The sequence below is a fragment of the Leopardus geoffroyi genome, chromosome C1 (assembly GCF_018350155.1).
Source record: "Leopardus geoffroyi isolate Oge1 chromosome C1, O.geoffroyi_Oge1_pat1.0, whole genome shotgun sequence".
Lineage (NCBI taxonomy): Eukaryota > Metazoa > Chordata > Mammalia > Carnivora > Felidae > Leopardus > Leopardus geoffroyi.
The window spans coordinates 154,552,721-154,578,854 of NC_059328.1; the positions used below are offsets into that span (position 1 = coordinate 154,552,721).

General features: G+C 36.6%; 1 protein-coding gene across 5 annotated transcripts in view; it reads right to left on the reverse strand.

Moving 5' to 3' along the window:
• Positions 1 to 23,909, reverse strand: part of SCN3A (sodium voltage-gated channel alpha subunit 3) — a 115,866-nt gene extending 91,957 nt beyond the window's left edge. For 2 of the 5 annotated variants that reach the window (XM_045480051.1, XM_045480048.1), the window contains exons 1-2: positions 23,674 to 23,909; positions 3,904 to 4,098 (exon numbers count right to left, since the gene is read on the reverse strand). The gene's annotated coding sequence lies outside the window, so the exon portion shown is untranslated. The remainder of the gene's footprint in view (positions 1 to 3,903; positions 4,099 to 23,673) is intronic. The other 3 variants (XM_045480049.1, XM_045480052.1, XM_045480050.1) reach the window with 3 other exon arrangements.
• Positions 23,910 to 26,134: the final 2,225 nt, after the last annotated feature.

The window sequence follows — 26,134 nt, forward strand, 5'->3', positions numbered from 1 at the left end:
TAGCAATAATAGCACATATTTCATAGAGTTAATGCGACATTAAACGAGAAAAAGCCCCTAGAGGGTGAACACCATGCTTGGAAGATAGTAGACCATCAAAAAGCTAGAGAGAAAACAAACCATGGCCAGAGGACTGTATTTAATGCAAAATTAGGAGAGAGAAAATCAATGAGATTTTATGATGTTTTGATATGAGGATTGAAGAAGTGTTATGAGGTTAAGCTCAATCCCAGATTGGTTTAAACCACAAGTTGTCATTAACCCAACAGAAAAGCGGAAAGGGTTTGTAGGACATGATAATAAATTCTGTTTGGGATTTATTTAGGTTGAGATGCCTGTTAGACAGCTGGGTATGTAATTAAAATATGGGTCTGAGAATCAGGAAAGCCGTCTGGGCTGAGAAAATGTTGATTAAGGAATCACTGGTTGAAACTGAAGATAAGAATATGCATTACACTGTCTAGGAAAAAATCAGAAGATCAAAGGTAGGACGCTTGTGACTACCAGTTTTTAAGGAAAGGAAAATTAGACAGTGAAGTCAGAACAGTTACATAGATGCCAAAAGAGGAATTTTGAAAATGCTAATTAAAAGGCATATATTGGATTTGACAATTAGTCAACTAATTCATTTAAAATGAATGAGGGGTGCCTGGGTGGCTCAGTCGGTTAAGCGGCCAACTTCGGCTCAGGTCATGATCTCACGGTCCGTGAGTTCGAGCCCCACGTCGGGCTCTGTGCTGACAGCTCAGAGCCTGGAGCCTGTTTCAGATTCTGTGTCTCCCTCTCTCTGACCCTCCCCAGTCCATGCTCTGTCTCTCCCTGTCTCAAAAATAAATAAACATTAAAAAAAATTTTTTAAATGAATGAACAACAGGCACAGAGAAGCTAAGTAACCTTCACTGAAACGTCTACTGACAGCACAAATTGTTGTTCTGAGGCAAAACATTTTCCACACATTCTATTCTTGACTGACTTTTCCTATTACAGTTGACATTTTTATCTTGAATCTTACTATTGTGTGATTTGATTTTAAAGATCTAAGCTATATGTAAATAACTGCATAAAAATACATTTATGTAGTTCGATTCAGTTTTCCAGGCTCACATATCTGTATGTTGTGATACTAACATAAGCTTCTGAAACTCTATGAAACCAAAAAATATGAATACAAAGCTACTATTTGTTAATGAATCAGAATCTGAGGAAAAGGGCATAGTAAACAGTTGGGATATGCTGTGGCATTACTGAGGCAAAGACAAAAGTATTTTTTCTCCATTACTCATATAGCCTGGGAGTTCTTACCTTGACTAATTTCCAGAATAGCAGTTGGAAAATTGCATTGGTCTAGAACCTGTTAATATCAATAGTTTCTCTTTCCCTTTGTAGGGATTTTTATGATTATGTTACAGACCAAAATCAATTAGTTCTGGTCTGTTCCCATGGAGACAAAATTATGTCAGAGGCTGTAAATTTGCCATCTTCAAGGATGGAAAGCTGTATCATACAACTTGAAAGATTAGAGGGGAAAAAATCCACAGTGTATTTTTATGTTCTTGATGATGAGACAGCAAATTGTTGGGGAAAGATTGTGTCCACTGCTGAGGAAAAGATGCTGTGTTTTCTTGTTATCAGTGAGAAACTATTGTAGAAGGGCATAATCTAAAAGACAAAATGGAGCTGACTACCCTTCCTTTGAATAAAGTTATTAACATTTTCTAAAGGGCTTTTCACTTTGGGATAGCAATTATCTGGTATTTACTGTATTTTCAGGCCACGTATGTGACAAAGAGAATAATGATTTTTTAAGGGCATATACAGAGCATTTGACACATTATAATAATAACCACTGGGCATTCTCCAAGGCAGAATTAAATGTTATTTTCTGTATTTCAGAAGATCTTTGAAATAACATCTGGTTGGTATGCTTACCTAACTAGGTGGCTTTGAGAATTAAACAATAATAGACAAAACTCTGTTAAACTGTTACTATGTCTCAGGTACTCTGTCATATAATTTATATACGTTAACTCACTTAATCTTGTGAGGTTTAATCGTTTAATTTTATTTAACCTTGTTATTCCCATTTTAGAGATCAAAAAACCTAGGTGCAAGTAGGTTGGATAATCTGCCCAAGCTGTAAAAATGGTGAGTCAAGAAGACAGGTTTTGAATCAATATAGTTCAGGAAATAGCCTGGGCCCCAAAATGGGATTTTTAGTTCACGTGTTCTGAAATTGAATTAGGATAAGTCTGCTACCTTACTGGGAGGTTACTACGTATATAGCCCCATGTTAGGAATGGAGTGGTGCAATCTAAGAAATAGAGCAATATAGTCCTCACCTTTGTTTTTAATGTAGAAGATAAACAGGAATGAATTAATAACAAGCATAAAACTCACATCTAATGGATACGTACTGACATATTTTAAGCACCTTAGAGTTATTTGAAGATAAATTAAAGGCCTAGGCTAGCTTCTTATATATCATTGCCTCTTGCTCTCATTGTGGTGTCAAGGAATGATGCAGTACTCTTGTCTGAATTAAACCTATTGAGAAAGTAACTCTACAGCAAGGATATCACTATTATATGGCCAAATATAGATGAAATTTAGACTTTTTCTACCACTGTTCCCTTCCTGTTAGCTAAACTCATGATTGTCCACACATAAATGCTATTTATTGATTTGCTAACTGTTTTAATAAGAGGATCTATTTCTGTCTTTCTTTACCTGGACTCAATGGCATACCTCTGAAAAAAAAAATAGCTGAGTATGAAAGTGTGAGCTCGTCTCTGTCATCAGAACAATTTTTATCCTGGAATAGTTTCTAGGAGTTGATGTTCCCAGTGACTTTGTCTTTATCAGACAGCTATAAGCACAGAGAGACAACTGCTAACTAATAACAATTAATAACATTGTAATAGACAAATTGTTGGCTTTATTAGCTCCTGAATTTTTGTACTATATGTTTGCAAACTGGAGAAAATTGTGTGTTCAACTCCCCAGCATCCATTCCACTCCATACACCATCTCTAAGCCCCTTGCCAATCAATGGTTCAGGAATAGGCCTCAGGAATAGGTGAGGGGAAGCCTGCCAAAGGAGTGTCTATAAAAGGTTTGTTCACTCCTAAGAAGGAGACCAAGGAAGAGACAGAATTCTCTGTCCCCTGGACCTTATTGCATCAGGGTATGATACGTGGCACTACTTCAGTCAACTTAAAACCAGAAGGGATGTCATTCTGAGGGCAAAGCTGGAACACTGAGGGTGGCAGATCACAGAGACAGATCTCCCCCTGGGCTCTTGATGGATCGCTCAGCTCTTGGACCCAAACAACCTCTGCACTGCCTGTTATATTCAATAAACATCCTCCTTGACTAAGACGGTTTTAGACAGTTTTTCTAGCTAGTTGCAGCAGATACGCCAAACAAGTAAATATTCCTTGGTCGGTTCAAAAACTTGGCCAGTTCAGAAGCCAGCTTTCAACCAAATACTAACCATATATTTATTTGGATGTCCTTTACCCCATGCAAACAGTTAAGCTATGGATACGATCACCAAATAAATATAATAAAATTCAAGTAAATACAATCCTGGGTAATTTACTAAACACACAGGATGGATGTTTCTTTTAAAAGAAAAATAACTAAAAAGCTGGGTTAGTCTCTCTTTCTTACATCAATAGCCTTTGGCATCATTTCACTCCCTGAGGTCATCTCTGCCGCATCTCTAAGTGTTTGCCTCTTTGGAGACACATATTAGCAAGGAAGGAGATAATCACTCTTCTGCCTTCTTCTTTCCCGCACCCCCCCCCCCCCCCCCGCCTCATGCAACTGCCCTTGTTAGCTAATAAAGATTTTAGTTTACCTTCCACAGACACAAATTTATACCACTGGTAGTTTAGGTACCTTAGATAGTTACAGCACCTTTCTCTGGAAAAGCTTCAGGCCACTTCTGGAAATTATCTCCTTTGTTCTTATACTATCCCTAGAAGAAATTCTGTGTTTTTATTCCTGTAAGCGACTCTGCCACAAATCCTTGACAGATATCTCATCCCTGATGAACACTGATGTGGCTTGGTGTCAGCTTTCTTGCTCCATAATCTGTGTAGAAAGGGAAACAGGTGAAGTTAGTCCAGCATCTTTGGTATTTGGAGTGAAATGGGTGGTGTGGGTCTGGGTCTGGGTGCCCTGGTGTGCTCAAGGAAAGATGGGGCCGGGAACCACTGCCAGGATCCTGGGGTGGGGGTGGGGCCCTTCTTTCTTCAGCAGCCTTGATTTAATTACTCTTTCTGAAGGCATGCCAGAGCTCCAGAGCATCTTTCTGTTCTTCACCTCCTACTTCCTTCCCTTCTCTCCCTCTTTTCTTCCTCTTTGTTTCTTTTCTTCAAATACCAGAAAGACCAAAGAAGTAGACCAATGGAACGTGTGATCTGCATTGGTGTTATGGGTCATCATTCTAGTTCCTTTTTAGTTCCTTTTCCTCTCCACCTAAAACCCCATTTGACTGGCTAAGATAAGACCAATAAATCTTATTCAGTGGCTTCTAAGGTAAATTTTAGACAAGAAGAGATGAAAAACTAGCATGTTAAACTAAGGCATAATATTAACCTAAGAATAACAATCTGATGTCATATTCCATCAGCCATAACCTTTAGCAATAACTTAGCCCAGTTAAACCAATAATTATTTCAAAGGGCATTATATGTAACTTTTAAATCAGCAATTGATCTTTAAAACAATGTTTACATCAATTCGCTCATAAGCCAAACTGGTAATGGATTCTCACCAATAGATCTCCTTTTATAATTTACTATGACAAACAAACAAACAAAACCATTAAATCTCACTTTTTAATTTTATACATAGACTTTTAAAATATAACATATATCCTATACCCTTGTTAAAATTTGTCTGTGGCCTTCAGTGACTTAGTCACTTTAGCAAAGTATGCAGGTACCTGTATGATCTTCCTTTCAGACCTGTATGATCTCACTTACCTTTCATTTGGTGGTAACACGGATCTTGCTAACTATGTAATGTTGAACATGCTACCTAACCCATTCAGTTTTTAGTTTCCCATGAGATAATGAGGTTTACAGTGCCTAGTGAAACAGGGCTGTTGTTAGAACTAAATGAGATATATTATTTCATACACACACACACACACACACACACACACACACACACACACCTATAAGTCACTCATACAATAGCAGGCATAAAGTAGGTTTTCCATAAAATCTGAAAGTTTTAATGGTATTAGAAGTAGCAATAATTATAATAGTAGTTTTATTGTTATTATGCTACTAACAATACCCATCAGATACACCATGCATCAGAGCTTGAAATATTAATTTGTAAAATAAATGTATAGCCCTTCAGTAAATGTTTCCTCTACTTTACTGCCACAAGCCTAATAAACACTACTTCCCTTCCCCAGGATATAAGTAACTGTGTTTAAATAGCTTAGTCTATCTACATCCTGACATAAAATGAGCATATGTTAAAAAACCAAAATGTCAATTTAGATATATTTCTAAAATATTTGTCAACTTTACTCTGGGAACATGGAGGGGGATTAGGTACAGAGGGTGAATATCCAAGAGAAACTAAGAACTTAAGGAGGAGCAAGAGAGTAGTTTGAGAAAGCATCCCAAAAGGTTCTGATTTGCTTGGTTTCTCTCTCCTCTTCCTATTCTTGTAAAAAAAAAATCACTGCTTCGTGGATTAGAGAAAATATATTCTATGGCCTGGGCTCCAAATGGGAAAGATTTGCCAATCCCAAATAAACATGCCAATCCCAACTATACAAATAATCCCAAATCCCCAGTCATAGTGATTTCGGTATATGGCTTCATGCTCCAATTTAGGCCTCATACTTCAAGTTACATTGTGCCTTAATAAGAGTTCTGTTTCTAGTCATCTTTAAAAGCAGACCATGGCTTACAGATTAACTAAAATATAAAACTGGTGTAATTGAATTCTTTAGAGAATGGGGATTCCTTAAAGTAGCTCTGAACTAAAGCAAGCATAAGAATCATTTGGCTACTTGTAAAAGACACAGATTTCTGGGTTCTATCTCTGGAAATTCTGAAAAAGTTGATTTGGGGCATGGCCCAAGAATCTGCATTTTAAACAAGCTCCCTAAGCGATTTTGGTGCAGGTGGCGCATAGATTACAGTTTGAGAAGGCTGCTCTGGAGGAAATGAATAGAAGTTACTAGAAATAGGCGATTGATACTTTAAACAATCAAGGCTGGAATTTAGATCTAATGTTCCCAATAAGTAAGAAAAAGCAGAAGCACACTGGATTACATAGCTTTATTTTGTTTTAGGAAGAAATAAAAATTCCTAAAAGCTGTGTATAAAAAGGCAAACTTTCTCCAAGAACTAAATAGAGAAAAGAAACTTTGCTTAGGACATAACAGAAGGGACACTAGGTAACATGCTTAACAGATGTCCTAAATTTAATTGTCCAAAAGACCCATACAAGGTTAAATCAAATAAGACTTCTACTGATGGCTAAAATTAGTTGAACTCAGTGAATTCCATTTAGAAGGTGATGAAATAGGATGGTTCAGAAACTTTACTTTCAGATTATCTAGTATACAACTATTGGGCCTGGAGATCCCCCCAAATTTTGAACTTATGTTAACAGAATTTCAGCATTTTGGAAATTAAGGGGAGGTTCTCTATGCCACAAATGAGGAAGTGATAGCTCAAAGAGCATGTTAAGGCCTTACCCTGAAAAAGGTAGGTGTCATCAGCTGAGGAACCTTGGACAAAGTTGCTTCAATTTTATTTTTCTTAATGTATTTGTATTAACATTATTAGTTATAATACTAATATCAATTGAATTTTTAAAACATTTTAATGTTTATTTATTTATTTTGAGAGAGAGAGAAAGAGCGTGAGCAGGAAAAGGGCAGAGAGAGAGGGAGGGAGAGAGAGAATCCTAAGCAGGCTCCACAGTATCAGTGCAGAGTCCAGTGCAAGGCTTGATCTTACAACTATAAGATCATGACCTGAGCCAAAATCAAGAGTCAGACGCTCAACCGACTGAGCCACCCAGGCGCCATCAACAGCTGAATTTTGTAGAGGTGAGTTCAATCATTTGTATTCACTTTTGTGGTATTTTAGTTTATCCTGACAATTTATGTGTTCTTTAAGACTGAGTCCCATTGTTTTTTAAAAATTTTTGTCTTATTCCAGGTGCATTGTTTTTACCATCATTTTTCCTCTTTAGTTTATCTTGTAACTGTTTCTGGCCATTTATGCTATTTGCTTTTCTCTCAATACATCCTGTCCTTTATACTCATAATATGATATACCTGCCTTCCTCTCCCGACCCCACCCCGATCAAAACCATTTCTGCCAGGCATTAGGCTATAAAACTCTGGGGACTTAGCCCCTTGTGCAAGGGCCGAAGCAGATCCAAAGCCTCTTTTTGAGGAACTCACAGACTTTGCCAGCCTGTCTCTGGCAGCATTTCCCCACAGGGAAGGGGCAGCCTTCCATCTGGGTGGGAATGCTGGTTGGCTGTCCGATGTCTGTAATCATCCTACCCTACCAGCTGCCCATTTGGTTTTAAGACTTCAGGCCCTTATCTAGGGGACGATACCAAATGACCAAATCACCAGTGAAGTGAAATACAAGAAGTTTGTCTGGAAAGTAAACCGTACACCTACTCCCTTGGGTGCTCCAGAGATTCTCCTGGATCATATTTGACCACCAGAAAGCTTCATGGTGATTCACATTAACCTAAAATCTGGGATTTGTTTCTCTGAGTTGTATAAAATTCATTCCTGAGTTCACTCTAAAAATGTTGAGCCCAAGAGGCTCAAAGCTAAATGTACATTCTAAAAGAGGAACTTCATTAATCCACAGTCTTGGCGGGTTTATCATCCCCATTTTCTCCATTTTCCTTTTCTTCAACTTTCTATTGCACATGGATTAAAAAAAATAATATACCACTTTCCATAGTATTTTTATAGAGAAGTGGGATATAATTAATGTCAAATTTTTCTGTTTATTCATAAGCATGAGACTATGCTACTTATAAATTTTCTATTTATTTGTAAGCATGAGTCTATGCTGCTTATAAATAAATTGTTATTCTCAAAGACTATAGTTAATTTTAAAATGAAATAAGTGTAAAAAATTGAACTTGGAAACCCAGTATCCTAAAACTGAAAAGAATCTTTCAGTCCATCTATTTTCACCATCTAAGTTTTATAGGAGTGGTTCTTCATACTGGCATCAAAGTCACCTGGAAGGCCTTGCCAGTTGCCTCCCTAGAGTTGCTAATTCTATAGATATGAGTGAGGCCCCAAATTTTGCATTTCTAACAAGCATACAGATGATGCTGGTGCTTCTGGCCCAGGAATCATACTTTGATGTGACTGGCTTATAGGAACCACAATTTCATTTATCTTGAAGTTAGAAACATATGTGCCATTAATATTGCTCTCGTTTGTTCATTTGCTCATTTGTTCATTCATTTAATGTCCTGTGATATAACTCCTCTGAACCCAGAGTCTTGGAATGATTTATGGCAGTATTCTACAAAAGCCTGCAATAGCTTCCTGTCTCCCAGCTCCCAGCCTATTTTCAACAGCAATCAGATCAGTTTGGGAAAAATGGAAATCAAATCACGTCATTCCTCTGATCAAATGCTTTCAGAAGTTACCCAGAGAAAGGGCCAAACTCCTTTCAATTGTCTATAAGGCCTCACGATATGGCCTTAGAGCAACCTAGCTGAACTTATCTCCTCCTGCTCTCCCTCTACCTCACTGCTTGTTAGCCAGATTGGCTTCTGTCTGGCCTCTGCACCTGCCAGACACATATATACTGTTCCCTCTCTCAAGAATGCTCTTTCTCTAGATAGCTGAATGCCTAACTCCCTCATCTTCCTCAGGTCTTGGCCAAAAGTACACCTTCTCAAAGACACCTACTGTGCTTCCCCTCCAGTTTATTACCTCACTTTATTGGTGTCTAAACACCATCACCTTATTATATACTACATCATTTACTTATTTATAATGTTTATTATTCATTTTCTTTCTCTCCTGTGTAGAACATAAGCCTTGTAGGGGCTGGAATATTTGCTTTTTAGGTCTATTTTGTTCACCAACAAATCCCAAGTGCTTAGAACAGTACATGACACATAGTAGGTGCTCAGGAGGCATTTTTGAATAAACGGATTATTTAATTTTGGTTTTCCCACAAAATTTAATAATTTATATTTTAATTTACTGAAAAGAAATTCAACCTACATGTACTCTTTAAAAAGGCTTGCATTCTATTTATGGCAGCATATTTTATAATAGCAAAGTCTAGAAAAAAATGAAATGTCCACTAATAGGGGATTGGTTAAGTAAGTAAAGTAACTTAGGTTTGTATCATACAGCCATTAACATGATAAAATTTAAAAAAGCAGTAAAAGCCAAATTATCTATGGGTACTATATTTCCTAATTTTGTAGTCCTATTTAATATAGATTAAAATAACACACAGTGAAATCTTGTATACCTTAAATTGTATAAATAAGCTAAGTTTACTAGACTGTCTTTAAACAGAGCAAAATGAAGACCGAATGCTTTAGTCAAAGAGTTCCCTACAATCAATATTGTAGAGGCGTAATAATAATGATTATATAGAACATTAACTAAGCACTTGCTATGCAATAGGCACTGATCAGCTCACTTAATCTTTACAATAACCCTGTGAGATAAATGTGGTTATTGTCCTCATTTTTCAGATAAAGGAACTATAAGGTCCAGAGAGGATAAGTAACTTGGCCAAGATTGCATGGCTAGTAAATGGTGCCATCAAATCAAGTGGTTGTTCATTTTTTGTTTTTTGTTTTAGAAAAAGTAATCAAACTCTCTCTCTAAAACGATTTTACCATCTGCTTCTGCAGTTTCATCTTACATACTTACCTACATATATGTCAAACTGATCTATTTGCCATTCCCTGAAAGTCTCCAGTCTCTGGCCTCTGGACATCAAAAACATTCCTTGTGCCTGAAATATCATTGACCACCAATCATCGCTTGTTAAGATCCTACCTACACTCTAAAGTTAGAAGTGATTTTACATTCCTCTAAACTCCCATAGCACACACATATTGTCTTTAAAATTCATATAATAATTATAATATTCTATCATCTGTTGTTCTTAAGGTTGTGCCTTATTGCTTCTACATTTACTGCTAAAGTCCTGGAAGATGGGATTTTACTGACTAGCCACCACAGTAAGCAGGCAGTTATTAGATAATTATTGAATACAATTACCTAAAACAAATTTTATAAATGCCCTGTCCGATGTGGTAGCCACAAGCCAGATGTAGGAGCTGAGCATTTAAAATGTGGCTAGTGCCAAAATTTGAAATGATGATATTTGGAGTATGTTGGCTTTAAAAAACATAGCATCAATAACATTAATTTCACTTGTTTATTTTTCCTTTTTTTAGCATCTAGAAAATTTCAAAGTACGTATAGGGGTCTCATTATATTTCTATTGAATAGGGCTGCTCTGATATATACAATTACCCTACCCTCTCACCCTCCTCCAAATGGTAAAACACCTAAACAAACACAGGAATTAGAAAGGGGGACAATCCCCTATTCTGAGATGCTCAAAAAGTGAGGGGGGGCTCTCTCTGGATGGATAATTTTTCTATTTTACTTGGTCAGATTGTTATTTTTGTCCTAAGTCACAGGATTTGGGACCAAGCAACAATATAGTGAAAAACTTATTTGGTCCATAAGCAAACATTCTGTGTGTGGGGGTGTGTGCCTGCACGCACATGTGTTTCTGGAGTGGAAACCACATTTAAATCTGAATACAACAGAATTATAGAAAGCTTTCTATTTTGAGGTAAATTGGAAGCATGGCAAACAGAAAGCAAACAGCGATATAATCCTTGATCCATACTCCTACTATAACCTCAGTGCTGCTTCAGCCATTACAGAGAGCCCTCCCTGTGAGTGCCCTCAGCCACATTTCTCCTACTGCTGCTGGTGCCGTGTGCTTTAGGCAGTTTCTTTCCAGGCAACCACAGACTGTTTACTGACTGTAATCAAAATGACAGCACACTGTTTTCACAACCGAGTGTTGAGAGTTGATTGCCTTTTTCACTTGGCAACCTGAGGGAACTTTAAAACTGGGATCCTGAGGTACAACTTGTGTTACTTAGATGCAGGAAAACCATTTGACAAAATGCGACATCCATTCTTGATAAAAACCCTTAACAAAGTAGGGATAGATGGAGCATACCTCAACATCATGAAGGCCACATATGAAAGACTCACAGCTAATATCATCCTCAATGGGGAAAACTGAGAGCCTTTCCCCTATGGCCAGTAACAAGACAAAGATGTCCACTCTTACCATTACTACTTAACATAGTACTGGAAGTCTTAGCCTCTGCAATCAGACAACAAAAAGAAATAAAAAGCATCCAAATCAGCAAGGAAAAAGTCAAATTTTCACTATTTGAAGATGACATGATACTCCCATGTAGAAAACCCAAATGATTCCACCAAAAAGTTGCTAGAACTAACACGTGAATTCAGCAAAGTTGCAGGATATAAAATCAATGTGCAAAAGTCTGTTGCGTTTCTATACAACAAACAAAGCAGGAGAAAAAGAAATCAAGGGATCAATCCCATTTGCAATTGCACCAAAACAATAAGATACCTAGAAATAATCCTGACTAAAGAAGTAAAAGATCAACACTGAAAACTACAGAACACTTATGAAGGAAACTGAAGAGGACACAAAAAAATGGAAAAGCATTTCATGCTCATGGATTAGAAGAACAAACATTGCTAAAATGTCTATACTACCCATAGCCATCTACACATTTAATGCAATCCCTATGAAAATACCACCAGCACTTTTTTTTTTGCAGAGCTACATCCTAAAATTTGTATGGAACCACAAAAGATCCTGAATAGCCAAAGCAGTTCTGGGAAGGAAAAAAAAAAACTGGAGGCATGATGATTCTGGATTTCACGCTATATTACAAAGCTGTAGTCATCAAGACAGTATGGTACTGGCACAAAAACAGACACATACATTAATGGAACAGAATAGAAAATCCAAAAATGGAGCCACAACTGTATGGTCAATTAATCATCAACAAACCAGGAAAGAATATCCAATGGAAAAAAGAAAGACAGTATCTTCAACAAACAGTGTTGGGAAGACTGGATGGCGACATGCAGAAGAATGAAACTGGACCACTTTCTTACACCACACACAAAAATAAATTCAAAAGAATGAAAGACCTGAATGTGAGACAGGAAACCATCAAAATCCTGGAGAACACAGGCAGCAACTTCTTTGACATGAGCCATAGCAACTTCTTACTACATACATTTCCGGAGGAAAGGGAAACAAAAGCAAAAATGAACTATTGGGACATCTTCAAGATAAAAACTTCTACACAGTGAGGGAAACAATCAACAAAACTAGAAAGCAACCTGTGAAATGGGAGAAGATACTTACAAATGATGTATCTGATAAAGAGTTTATATCTAAAATCTATAAAGAATTGTCAAACTCAACACCCAAAAAACAAATAACCCAGTTAAGAAATGGGCAGAAGACATGAATAGAAACTTTTCTAAGAAGACATCTAGATGGCTAACATTCACATGAAAAGATGCTCAACATTACTCATCATCAGGAAAATACAAATCAAAACCACAATGAGATTGTACCCCATACCTGTCAGAATGGCTAAAATTAACAACGCAAGAAACAACAGGTGCTGACAAGGATGCAGAGAAAGGGGAACTCTCTTGCACTGTTTATGAGAATGCAAACTGGTGCAGCCACCCTGACGAACTACTGTTTCTGTAGGTTCTTCAAGAAATTAAAAATAGAACTATCCTATGATCTAGCAATTGCACTATTAGGTTTTTACCCAAAGGATACAAAAATACAGATTCAAAAGGGGTGCATGCACCCTAATGTTTATAGCAGCATTATCAATAATAGCCAAGCTACAGAGAGAGCCCAAAGGTCTATCAACTGATGATGGATAAAGAAGATATGGTGTATATATAATGGAATATTACTCAACCATCAAAAAGAATGAAATCTCGCCATTTGCAATGATGTGGGTAGAGCTATAATGTATTATGCTAAGTGAAATAAATCAATCAGAGAAAGACAAATACCATATGATTTCACTCATATGTGAAATATAAGAAACAAAACAGGTGAACATATAGGAAGTGAGGGAAAAAGAAAAGAGAGGGAAACAAACCACAAGAGGCTCTTGGTGATGGAGAATAAACTGAGACAGATGGAGGGAGATGTGTTGGGGATGGGCTAGATGGATGATGTATATTAAGGAGGGCACTTGTGATGAGCACTAGGTATAGTATATATGTGATGAATCATTGAATTCTACTCCTGAAGCCAATATTGCACTGTATGTTAACTAACTAAAATCAAAATTTTTAAAAAGGTGGGGGAAGGAAAATTAATGGTCCTTTCCCTCTTGTGCTAAAAGAGGACAGGCATTAAATAAAGCAATCTGAGGCACAGAAACAAAACAAAACAAGAACAAACCACAAAAAAACAACAACTTGCATTACTTCGAGATGGCAATGCTTTCTTCCTCACATATAACCTGAATTCCTTTGAGGTTTAAAATTAAGAGGTTTAAGATTTATCTAGCCTGGAACAGAGAGGCTGTAATCACTCCCTTCCAATCAGTTCTAGTGGAATTGGTGTTTGATTTAGATGGGGCTGAGGTTCAGCTGTCACGTGATTCTTCACCAGTGAGGACCCGGCCATGTGAGGGAGCTTCTCTACTAAGCATGCCCCACAAATAGATGATTATAATGCCATCCACTCTGATCACCCTGACATAGTGCCACAGAAGACAGTGTAACATAATGGATAAGTTTGCCCTGCTCTATCTTTTTAGAAAAAAAGATTTAATGAAAAAGTAAGGAAGAGAGGGAGGAAAACAGGAGACAAATGGAGCCTGCCATTCAGGTAACCTGTATTTTAGGCTTGTGTTTGCCATCAGTTGTTGTGACATATTGAACACTCAACATCTTAGGTGTTCATTGTCCACATCTGTAAACAAGAGGGAGAGGAGGAAAATTGACTAGCTTATTTGTAGTGCCTTTTTTGTCTCTAAAACTCTAGTTCCCGTATCCAGACTCTGGAACTCTGTACCAGACACATTCCAATATCCACAACTTCTGGGAGAATTGAATGATGGGTACAACAATAGTCTTCTACTCTGAGCAACAAGGACCACTGCATACTGGACCAATCATGTAACTGAGCTAGGCTGTGCTATACTTACTAGAGGCTACCTTCATCTTCAGAATACTTTAGTGAACTTGGGACTTGCTCAGATTTAAACAATGTTTTTTTGGTGAATAAATACTATGAATGCCTTGACTAGAGCACAGCTGGAAGGTTGGTTGCTGAAAAGAACGATCCCTCAAATCCTTTCTAACTCTGCGTATTCAATCCTGTATACATGATTTCTTCATGAAATGGTAATATGAAAAGTCTTATCATCTGGGGAATTCTACACAAATAGCAGGTTTAAAAAAAAACTCACAAAACTTTGTCTAATTTTCAGTGAAATATGACAAGTCACTTGGCTAAGTTCCCCCCACCCCCAGCCTCGCCACCACCATCCCTGCCACAAAAATAGGGTCTTTTAAAGCCAGAAAAGCTGAAAATATTTCTCCTAGGATCTGAATTCAGGACCCAAAAAGTCAGTGTTTGTTTTTTTCACCTTTCCAGCCACTAAGCACATCATTGGCACCAAAAATTAGAGCAAGGGCCTGTGTGCACCTCCCTGATTTAGGTGTCAGTGATGCCACTCACTATAGCAGGAACACACAGTGGAAGGTCTCTGCATGTAAAGGCAGGAAGGATGCTGTTCAATGCTCAATTTCTTCGAGGCTAAAGACAACCAGAATGCCTCAGGTAAGAAAAAATTACATGTGATGCACGACTTTATTTCAGGAAAGGATTTGCAGCAACCAGCTTGCTCACGAGAGCCAAGACTGGTGTCGCCTGTCTATCCTGGCTCTACCCAGGATGGACGATCTAGCAAGTGAGCCCCTGGCTAACAGAGGGCAGCAATCGCGAGGAGAAATGTAAAAGCTAAAGGGAAAAGATGCTAGAAAGATGCTAGAAAGAACTGGAATCTGTGGCATTCCTGCAATGTTTCAAGCGTGCCACCCGAAATGTCTCCTCAAGGATTTGGGTAATTGAGGATTCTGATCAAATTGCTTCGGCAATATTGAGCATTGAATGCACTCCTTCTTCAAGTGACCCCCCCCCCCTTTAAAAAATTAATAGACTTTATTCTTTCAGGCTGACAAAAAATTTTGATTGGAAAAATACGAAGAGTTACCACATCAAGTGTGCCTTGTTCAGCTTTAAATATTTAGTCCCGAAACCTTTTGTTCCGGAAGAATTTAAGAGAATAAGTAGAAAATATTTTCTCACACATACAAGTCTCCAAATTTAGCTTTCTTGAGGGATATGGACTGTTGAAAAAGTGTGTATTATTTTATGATTAAATTAGTCTCAGAGAGGGGTGCTGGAGACGTGGCACCACTATTGTGCACTTAATGGATGTTTAAAAGAGATGTGCCTTACAATGACTCAGAATAATTTTAGGACACCTGGCAAACAACATGTCCAACAAAAGTATAAGAAAGAGCTCACTTTTGTGGCTTTGGTGGTGTAGCTTAACTCTTTTATGTTAATTTGCATAGAGATCTGCATCGTGATTTGATGTGCTGTGCCACTTTTTATTTATTCCTGAGCATTACCCTTTCCCTTTTCAATTGATCTAATTGCTTTTGAATGACAACTTGGAATGGTTTTCCCCAAGGAATCAGGTTAGTTATCACACTTGTCACCATGTTGGTAGAGAGAATGTTTATATCAACAATAAATTTTTCACTTTCTATACTCACTGAATAATTTAAGGTGACCCTTCTTTGCAAAATATTTCTTCTCTGGTTCAGGCTTTAACTCCTATCAACACTTCACTGGTTTATTTTTTTTACATTTTCATTGTTGGCTAACCCCAAGTAATTTGTGTATAAAGGTAGGATGTTGATTATTTTTAAGTAAATGATCCAATCCCAGTTTAAGGACCCAAGCATGGTTTTACATACATCCATCATAAATCGAGCCTCAAACAAAATATTGTATTTCTTCTGTTTGCCATAGAAGCACCAGCCCCCTGCTTCAAAATACGGATATTCTCAACCTGAGATTTAACAGATCTTTCCTATAGGGTGGTAATTTTACTGACCAGATTGACAGAATGGTAGGAGTTGTGAAGAAAACATACTTAAGTAGTAATATTAAGTGATACTTACCTAGAGGAAAGACTTTAGGATATAATTTGTCCTGAAGCACATAGAAGATTGTTTTATTAATGGCTACCGCAGTCTCCTCCCAGCTGTGGAAAGGACGGCTGGAAAACGACATAAAAAGCAACTGGGGTGTTAACCCAGTAAATGTCTCCTTAAAGAGTTGAAAAAGCTGACTCATCTTGGTAATGGAATTCCTTTTAAGAAATGCAATTCATTATTAATTCCGCTTAGCTATTAGATTAATTCATTTCTTTCTCATAAATATCACTTTCTGAAAATACACTTTTAAATGCATTTGGCCTTAAGAAATTTGTTGGTTTACAGGTCTGCCTTCCCTCTGAATCTACCACAATTGCAGTTTCAGAAATTAGAAATCAATGTTTTGTTTCCAGTTGGATGACCTGGACATTCAAAGAGTATCTTTCAACAGAAACTCTTATTCGATTATTGAGGGCTTAATTTTCAAAGGAGCAATTTACGAGGTACAGAATAAAAAGAGAGAGAAATCTCTGGTTGTACAAATTGCAGCTCGTGGATGCTTATTTCTGAGTGTGCACAATTGTTTGTATTGTTAGTTTGCACAATATACCCTAGCCAGCAGCTGGGTCAACTTTCAAATAGAGGGAAGGGTAGGAAATTAACAATTTGAAATATAAAACTGCTTAAACATATGGAATAAATACCAGCCTTTTTAACCAAGGAATAAATGGACGGGAATATATTTTTTTGTTGTTGTTATTTTCCTAAGCATTTGTGTGTCTCTTTACTGAACACACATCCACTTACTAGAATTTTGAAAGTCATTTCTCAGCTTTTACTTCTCTAGCCAACCTTTCATTAGCTTCTCTTATTTTTCTCTGCCTTCCTTCAGTCAGCTGGTTTCAAGGCTGGCCACATATTTGAACTATACTTGCAGAGCTTTTAAATAAACACTGATACCCAGACTCAGCCCCAGAGAGTCTAATTGAATTGATCTAAAGTGGAGCTGGCATTGCTCTTTTTTAGCTTCCCAGGTGATTCCAGTGTGCAACTAAAGCTTGTCATGTTGTACCTCTGTTTTCTCTCAGGATGTTTACGTATCTATTTCCCTTCAAGTGTTCTTTTCCTCTGTCATTTTTATTAGTGAGTTTTTAAAAATCTAATTTTTTTTCATTTCTCATTTTGCGCTTTTGTCCCCCTGATTTCCCATTTCCTGGACAAGAAGTTCTCATCCCAAGTGCATGTATCTGAGGTGTATTCTTATCTAATACTACCAGATTTTTATGTCCATGAAAGAGAATGCGATATGATTGTAAATTATACTTTTGTCTGTTCTTCCAATGCTGATGTAATAATACACTTTAAATTTTGGTATACATATATAAAGATTGATAGTGGACCCCAACACAATTGTTGAAAAATAATATAAGAATGGATTTACTTGAGCTGTAATCATTATTGACTATTATTAAAGATAATTTGATATTTTAGAACTTTGAGGCCATATGGGACTCAAGGACATGTAAATATCCTATTAATAATATTTTTACCATTTCACAGCTAAAGGATCTATTTTTGAGTTGTAATGTAAAGACAAATTTTAATAGTTTCAGAACAGGGCATAAACTATCATATCAGTAACATGATAGGGACAGTAAGGAAAGCACTAATAGCAACAAAAAAGGGGGTAAGAAGGATCTATGATGATTAAAATTTGGTGATATAAATATCAGTAGGAAAAACAGATATATGGGAGGTAATGTATAGAACATTCAAGGATTTGAAATGAATGTAGTAGGAAAATCACAGGCAGTTGGTTGAGGCCTGGAATAGTAGATAAGAAATGTGTTATTGTGGCTGTGCCTCGAAATGCAGTCAAGCCATTTCCTCTCCATCAGGTTTATTTTCCCTCACTGGTAAAAATACTGGTTGGATTGGCAAAAGGAAAAAAAAAACCCAGCCAAACTCTTTTGGCCATATCCTGCCTGTAGGTATGTTTTGTTGAATCTATCTAGTATTATAAATAATTTGAAATAGATGCCAACGTTTAACAAAAGAGATAATTCTAAAAAAAAAAATCTGGATTTTTTAGCTTCTTTGGAGAAATCGTCTGATTCAACAGTCTCCTAGCCCTAAGATGGAGTTTCCCCTCTTTGTAAGGGGTATGGGCTGTCCAGTTCCTTACTTCTAACCTGGCTGACTTCATTCCTCTTCTTATCCATTTTGCCCATGTAGAAGTTAGGGTTTGTTTCCTTAAGAATTTATTTGTAAGATTATTTCTAGCCATGATGTAAGTTCCATGAAAAGAAAATGCTCAATACTTTGTTTAGGTAGAATAGAAATAATGTACAAAGAGGAAAATGAATGCCACAAGCAAAAACACCGAGGAGACAGAGAAACTAACAAACAGGTGACTGGTTCTTAAATAGAGGCGTAAGCCCTTAAAATGTGTTTTGTTAAGACCTATGCAAGAATATTTTGGATTATAGATCAGAAGCACAATGTCACTTAGGAGTAAAAACTGGGATTTGGTGAATTATTTCAGTCATATCTCTTGGGAAAGGAAAAGGACACAGTGTTCTGTACAACCCAAGTAAGAATAAAGTATATTCTAAATATTAAGAGATTAAAATTCCCCAAAGTAAGCTTCTTGGCAGAAAATGGCCAAAGTTATTTAAAGAGTGACTTCCCATCTTTGAATTCACCCATTGAATAAAACAATATTCGACCACTGTTTAATAATTTAAGGACCATCATTTCTTTCACTTTGTGCCAGCACAGAGCTTAATCACATGAAGGGCTCCCTATATGCAGTCTCCAAAAGGATGAAAACCTAATTCAATTATTACAGAAATAACTCCAGACTTTTAAAAGATTTCTCTGAACTGAAACAACCTCTGAGAATTATCTTCTACAAACCACCACCTAGCATATGCACTGTATTTGTGTGTGTGTGTATATATATATATACATATATATATGTAAAATATTGTAAACTTGTATATAAGTTACTTTGCAGTTTTTCTCTATTCATATATCTTGGGAAGAAATATCTTTAAAATTCTTTCTATAAGGTCCTTTATCACTTCAAATTCTGAAGAAAAGAGGTAGAGTATAAAAAAAATCAATCAATAAATAAGGCACCTTAAAGCTTGTGGTATCCAATAAGCATTCATATAAGTTTTGAAGAATTCTTCTACTGTGGCTAATTATATGTCTGGATATAGATTCAAGTTTTAGGTGCCCAAAGAGTTGATACTTGTCAGGCAGTTCATAGAACAAAACATGTCTTTGCATAATAGGAGAGCCACATTTTCTTTATTGCCATATTATCAAGTAAATTTAACACTAGTCTGCTCTGAAATAGGTATCTACACTCGTTATATCCCATTAAAAGGTACCACAGAGTGAAAACTATCATCAGGTAAAACTGAACTAAAAAGTAGCTTCCTAATCAAAGATAAATATATGACCTTGCAACACAAGCAACAATACAACTGGATTTTATCCTTCCCAAATTTTATAATCACCTCAAACAAGAGTCTACCTCAAGAAGTAATAGTTCAGATACCAGGTTCTATGGTGAATTGCCATTAAAGTTGCTTATGGGGTAAAATTCAAGTGGAAGCAAAAATAATTTAGAATTGAAATTAATCAAAATTTAAAACAGATCCTAAAAGTGCAGAAGTGTACTGTTAATATTAAATTATACTTCAGGGGCAGGTAGGTGATTAATCTTCATAGTTTTGGAAACTTGTAAATCAACCATGAATATTAAGATAGAATGAATAATACGTTTTTAGGTGACAAACAAAATACTAATTCCCAACCTTCAGTGAGTTCACAATGTTCCTATACATGAATGATAATGAGAAAAAGTAATCTGTACAGCCACTCATGCAAAGAAATTTGACTGTCTAGCCACATGTTCATTCTTTAATGGAAAAGAAAGCATTTATCTTCATATTCTTTTACTTATGACTGCTTTCAGCTAATTTCAACCCTAAATATAAGGAATCACAAAAGCTGGAGTTACCTAGTTTCAAGGAAGATGGACTACCAACAAATTCCAAGCACAGCACTGTGTAACTGAAAAACCTTCCCCTCCTATCTTTAAGCCTCCCGAACTTCTCACATCTGCCCAGTCATGAGCCCATTAAGTCATCTTGGCTGCCATGAAGATGAAAATGACAGTGCAGTGACTTGAGTCAGTTTAAAGAGGCCCAGGGGTGGTTGAAGGGCAGGATTAGGAGGCCTGGGGTGCTAAAAGCACATCCCAGCCGTAGCTCCCTAAGATCCCAGTAGCTGATCTTGACGAGCTGTCAAGAGCACAAAACTACATGTAGAGAAAACCTTTGGAGGGAAGTAGGGATTTTGCAGTATGCCTACAATTTCATCAGGCACAATTTGCCTCTCCACCTTTTATTGTATCATTAATAAGATTTAAGCAGTAGAGATTTGTGAGTTGATCACAAAGCCAACATCTGTGGTCGTTTCTAGGATTTAGACTTTGTAATTTGATGGCTATAGTACAAATTATTTGGTATTTAAATGTTCTTGGTGAAACCTAAATTTTCTTTGTGAATCTTTATAGAGGTCTTTTGTCTGATAAGTATATCTGTTAATGAGCAAGTGAAATAAAGCCCCTTGGCCCTATTGTGTTAAAAAGAAGAAAGTCTTTAAAGTAGAGTCCATGATAATATATCATTGTACAAAAGAATGGTCTTCTAGAAGGTATTATGAGAGTTCTTTAAACTCCCAGGAAATGCCCCGGATGTTAGCACTAATCAATATTATTACAAGGAGCACATTTGTTGTTGTTGTTGTTGTTGTCGTTGTTGTTTCAGCAAGGGCACTCTTCTAGGATGAGAATTATCACTTTTAACTACAGAATTTCTTGGAGGTTTCATTCAGTTCTTCCTGTTGTGGTGGAAGAGATTATATCACCATCACTATTAATGGGGAACAGGGGAAGAGGGAAGGGTAGGCATTCAATCATGTCCCAGGATATATAATAAGCACTGAACAGACGTTATTTATTTACACAATCCTGCAGCATAGACATCATTCCTATTTTATAGATGATGTAGAGAGGCTTATAAAGTTTAAATACTTTGTCATTTAACAGTGGAACTAGGATTCAGTCCGCCAGCCCTTGCTCTTCCCCACTTCTCCATATTGCTTCCTAGTCATTTCCACCACAGAAGGAAGTGACCAAGGACCTTTAAAACATCTCTATTCCTCTATTTTTCTATCTCCAGGTTTAATGCACCATTAGTGGTAATATACAACTCAGTAAGAGTTGAGGATGTATCATATTACAGTGAAGCTGAGAAATAAATTGGCAAAAATCCAGAGAAACAAAAAGTGTCCTCATATATTTTTGATTCTAATAACCCTACAGGCAAGGAAAATGCACATCAGTGATACATAGTGTCTTTTCTCAGGTGATAAAGCTCATTATTTGTAGCAGAACTTGAATCAAAAACTAAGACTTCCAGCTCAGTGCTCAACCTGTTTATCTCGACTACATGATAAATTACATAAATTACATAAATTATTCTTGACCTTACAAATGAAGTCACTATTAGATTCTTCTAAAGAATAAGATACCCAAACTTATTTGATGTCTCGTTTAATCAAAACAGGTTTTATTTTTAAAAATTTTCAAAGAGCAAATTTTGTGAAGAACTCTGTGTACGTTTGCTCTTCACATGGTGACTACATATATAGACAAATAACTAAGAAATTATTACAACTACACTGAAAAAAAATTGCTTGTATTGAGGGCTGAAGTATAAGCATCCATTCATAAATGTAAAACAGTTCAATCAAGACCAGCTCCTGTGTTCACGTAAAACAAAGTTACTCATATTCAGTCACCTGTAGAGAAGCATGGAATATACGATACACCGAAGCCAATTAACATCCATTTCTGGGAACCCTTTTCCAAGAAACAGTTTTCTTCATATCCTATGGTAGGAGTTCTTCTGATATACACAAGACTCAGGGCTTTTCTCTAAGGCAACCACTATTTTATGTTTTTAGGGGGAGTATTATTGTTTGTTACTCAGTGTAAAGTGTTAAGTGAGAAATCAGTATTTGCCCATATCATTAGAAATTACAATTGCTTTTAAATACTCAATGTCTATTTTTAGGCCATTTTGACCAGTACTAACTGGAAACCCAGGTTAAAATCAAAGGTCTTTATTTCACATAGGGCACACACTACTTGGAATGTTGCGGCAAAATCTTGGCATGCAAATTCCTACAAGCACTTATGCCTTTATCTTTGTTCTCATATGCTACATTACACCACCTGTTGTATTAAAAAAAAAACTTTATGATATTTAAAACGCTTCTTTCAATTAATGACTATAGATTTTCTGCCAATAACTTCTTCTTCTAAGGATGTGATTGCTAACTAAATGAAGTATTTGTGGTTCTGCTATAAAATATTTTAAAGAAAACTACATAAGTATATATATATTATAAACTAAATAATTATTCCTTTTGGCTCAAGTGGCTCTCTCTGATATTTAATAATCATAATAACCAGTTATTAAATCTATAGAGAAAAAAATAAACAGAAATATATCAAGCTTATAAGAGAATTCATCAAGAAAATATAATAGCCTTTTTTAAGTCAATAAATTAAAAATTAAATATTTAATATAAAAATGAACATATTAAAATATAAAAGAAATAACATTATGGAACATATAGGGGTGATTTTATTATTAAAAGGTTAAATCTCTTTTTAATGGTTAGTATTTATTATCTTCTTCCCTCCCTGAAAATAGATTACTACACCTCTATATTGTTATTGCTCCCTATACACATGGCCCCTCCAAAGCTGTTAAATAAAAGACTACAGCACAAGGACGATAGTTCCAATTTCACTATAGATTTATGTTTAAGAAATACTGGACACACTGGAATACTGAACACACTGGACATTTAAATAAATGATGTACAGCCACAAAAACCATTAGGTTAGCTTTGTGCAATAAAAAATAATTTTCTTTGAATACAATGAATCATAACCATCTGCATGTTTCAAAAACACGAGATCAGTAATGCCTAGTCTCTACCATAAGTCACCATTTCTAGACAGAGGCTCTATTTCCTTTGAGAGATAAAGGAATAGTAAGCAGTTTACACATCAAATGATGACTTTGGTTGCTGTAATTTACATTAAAACAGCATTAGGTTAAAAATAGCAGCATGAAGATGGTTTTAAAAAAGAGAAATGATCTGGTGGCTAGATTCTATGGTGCAGATAATTAAATGTTTTGCCAGCTTACCTGATAAAACAGAGCCTCACAGATCACAGCATAACAAAGCCCCGCATCCAAGATGGTTAGAGTATAAGGTGCCTTCCTCTGCAGTTGTTCAGATTTTTGGCCACAGAGGTCTACAAATTAATTACAATGTTTTTTTTTCTTTGCTTTCTCTGTGGACAGGAAAACAAAGAGACCTTTCCAGAATCCTCTCTGCTTATGCCTCCGCTTCCTGTTCTGAGATTCACTCTATGGTACCCAACATATATCAGAAAACAGCTTTGAGGGGGGGAAGAAAAAAAAAAAAAAAAAGGCTGACAGCACTCAACATGGTACCGCCATCTACTGGCAGACACACAAAATTGAGCAAAAGGAAAAACATCCTCATTATTCTTTATCATCAGGTAAAACAGAACATCTCTCCTGCATAAGAGTATGTACAGAGATTCTTTCCCATACTCATTTATTTGCACCTCACCAATATTTTTTCTGAATTTTCTAAATTTACAAACTTTATTCACTCATAAACTAGTACAATTAAAATAAAACCTACAAATTTCTGTTTGAAAATTTGGATTTTTAGATTACCTTACACCCTGCATGTAGAGTTTTGCAAAAATCTCTCTTGTGGTCTGTACTGGTCTTCTGAAAACTTTTTCTTCTCACAGGCTGGATTATTTTCCAAGTGAGTAATCGGACTCCTTAAAGAACAGTGTAATACACATTTACGGATAGACTTTTGTGTTGCTCTTGGTAAGACATTTACAAGAATTAATATCTGAATGTGGAAAAGTATCCTAAACTTTATTGAGGTCTAGATAACTTAGATCTGTGGATTATTTTTGTGTGTGTGTATGATGTGAGGAACAATTAATCTTATATGAGATATTTCAAATCAATGGTTACGTATTATTATATCTATGTCTTTAAAGTACTTGAGAAAACATTGTTTATAAGAACATTGAAGCACGCAATATATAAGCAAAATGAAAATGACTTCATTTATTTATTTATTTGTTTTGAGAAACAGTGGGGGAGGGACAGAGAGAGAAAGAGAGAGAGAAAATTCCAATCAGGCTCCGCACTGTCGGCGCAGAACCCAACATGAGGCTCACACCCAGGAACTGTGAGATTATGATCCGAGCCTAAACTGAGAGCTAGACGCTTAACCATCTGAGCCACCCAGGCGCCCCCAAATGAAAATGACTTTTAACAGTTTATTAAAAGAGATTTCTCAACTGCTAATCAAAATGCTATTCGTTTTATTTGACTTTTGATATTAACCTTAGAGCAAACAGCTATAATTTTATAAGTTTATCATTAATTAAAATATATTCATATTGACAGAGCACCGTAATATATGTTAGTGCTATCTTAGCTTTGAAAAAACAAAGATAAAAACATATAGTGCCTGCCATCAAGGAACTTACATATAATGAAGACAGACAAATATAGCAGGTACCATATTTTCAAGGCATGTGCTCAAGGAGTGATATTTACCTGGTTTTTCATTCCAGCCCCCATTTTGCCTAATGGCAGAAAATAAATTTAGTCAGTTAGAGGTAGACTGAGTCACTTGAGGCTTTCCCCAATGCTTTCAAGTTTATACTGAGCCAACGTACATTTTTCCTCTTTCATCTTCTCACACAGGGGTTGATTTAAGTCTAAGAATGCTTATATGTGTGGAGAAAGCAGAGTATGATCCCCAGCCTCCTACTTTTCTATGTGGGCATCCAGTGAGGTGTAGAATCCTTGGCACCAATGAGGTGATGATCGTTGGAAACCAAAATCCCTCCACACAGACATCTACCAACATGCCCACATTCCCCTTTGGTCCCAGAAATGCATCCATCCAATTTTGCATGGCAACATCCCCTCTTAGTAAACATTACTTACCTTAGGTTTGTCAGCTCTTCCTCTCATGTGACTTTTGTTCCTGTCCTTGGAGAAGGAAGGCAGAAACACAAGTAGCAGGTTTCCAGGGCCACGCTGGGCTGTAATTGGTTGATACAAGTTCCACATCTGAGGCACCCCACACCTCCATCTCTGTTCTACTGTTCCATCTCATGGGGCGTGAGGTGCTCTGCGGGCTTCAGACAGGGGAGGCACAACCTCTGCTACATTAGAATATTTCAACTTCTCATCTCTTTAATATGTTACCCAGTTCTGGGTGAACAAGCTGTGCAGGGGCCACATCAGAGACCCCCTTCATTTGGGTTCCTCTGCTTCTTCACAAACTTCCTTTCTGGCCTCCAAAGAGTTTTGCTTCTGTGCCAGTAGTAAACTGGATCCACAAGTTTTACTCTCAAATCTTCATGTCTTTTACCTAATGTATTATCTGTCTGGGGCTGCTGTAACAAAATACCACACTGAGTGGCTCACACCAATGGAAATTCATTGTCTCACAGTTCTAGAGGTCAGAAGTCCTAAAACAAGGTGTCAGCAGGCCCATGCTCCTTCTGAAACCTGTGGGGGAAGGATGCTT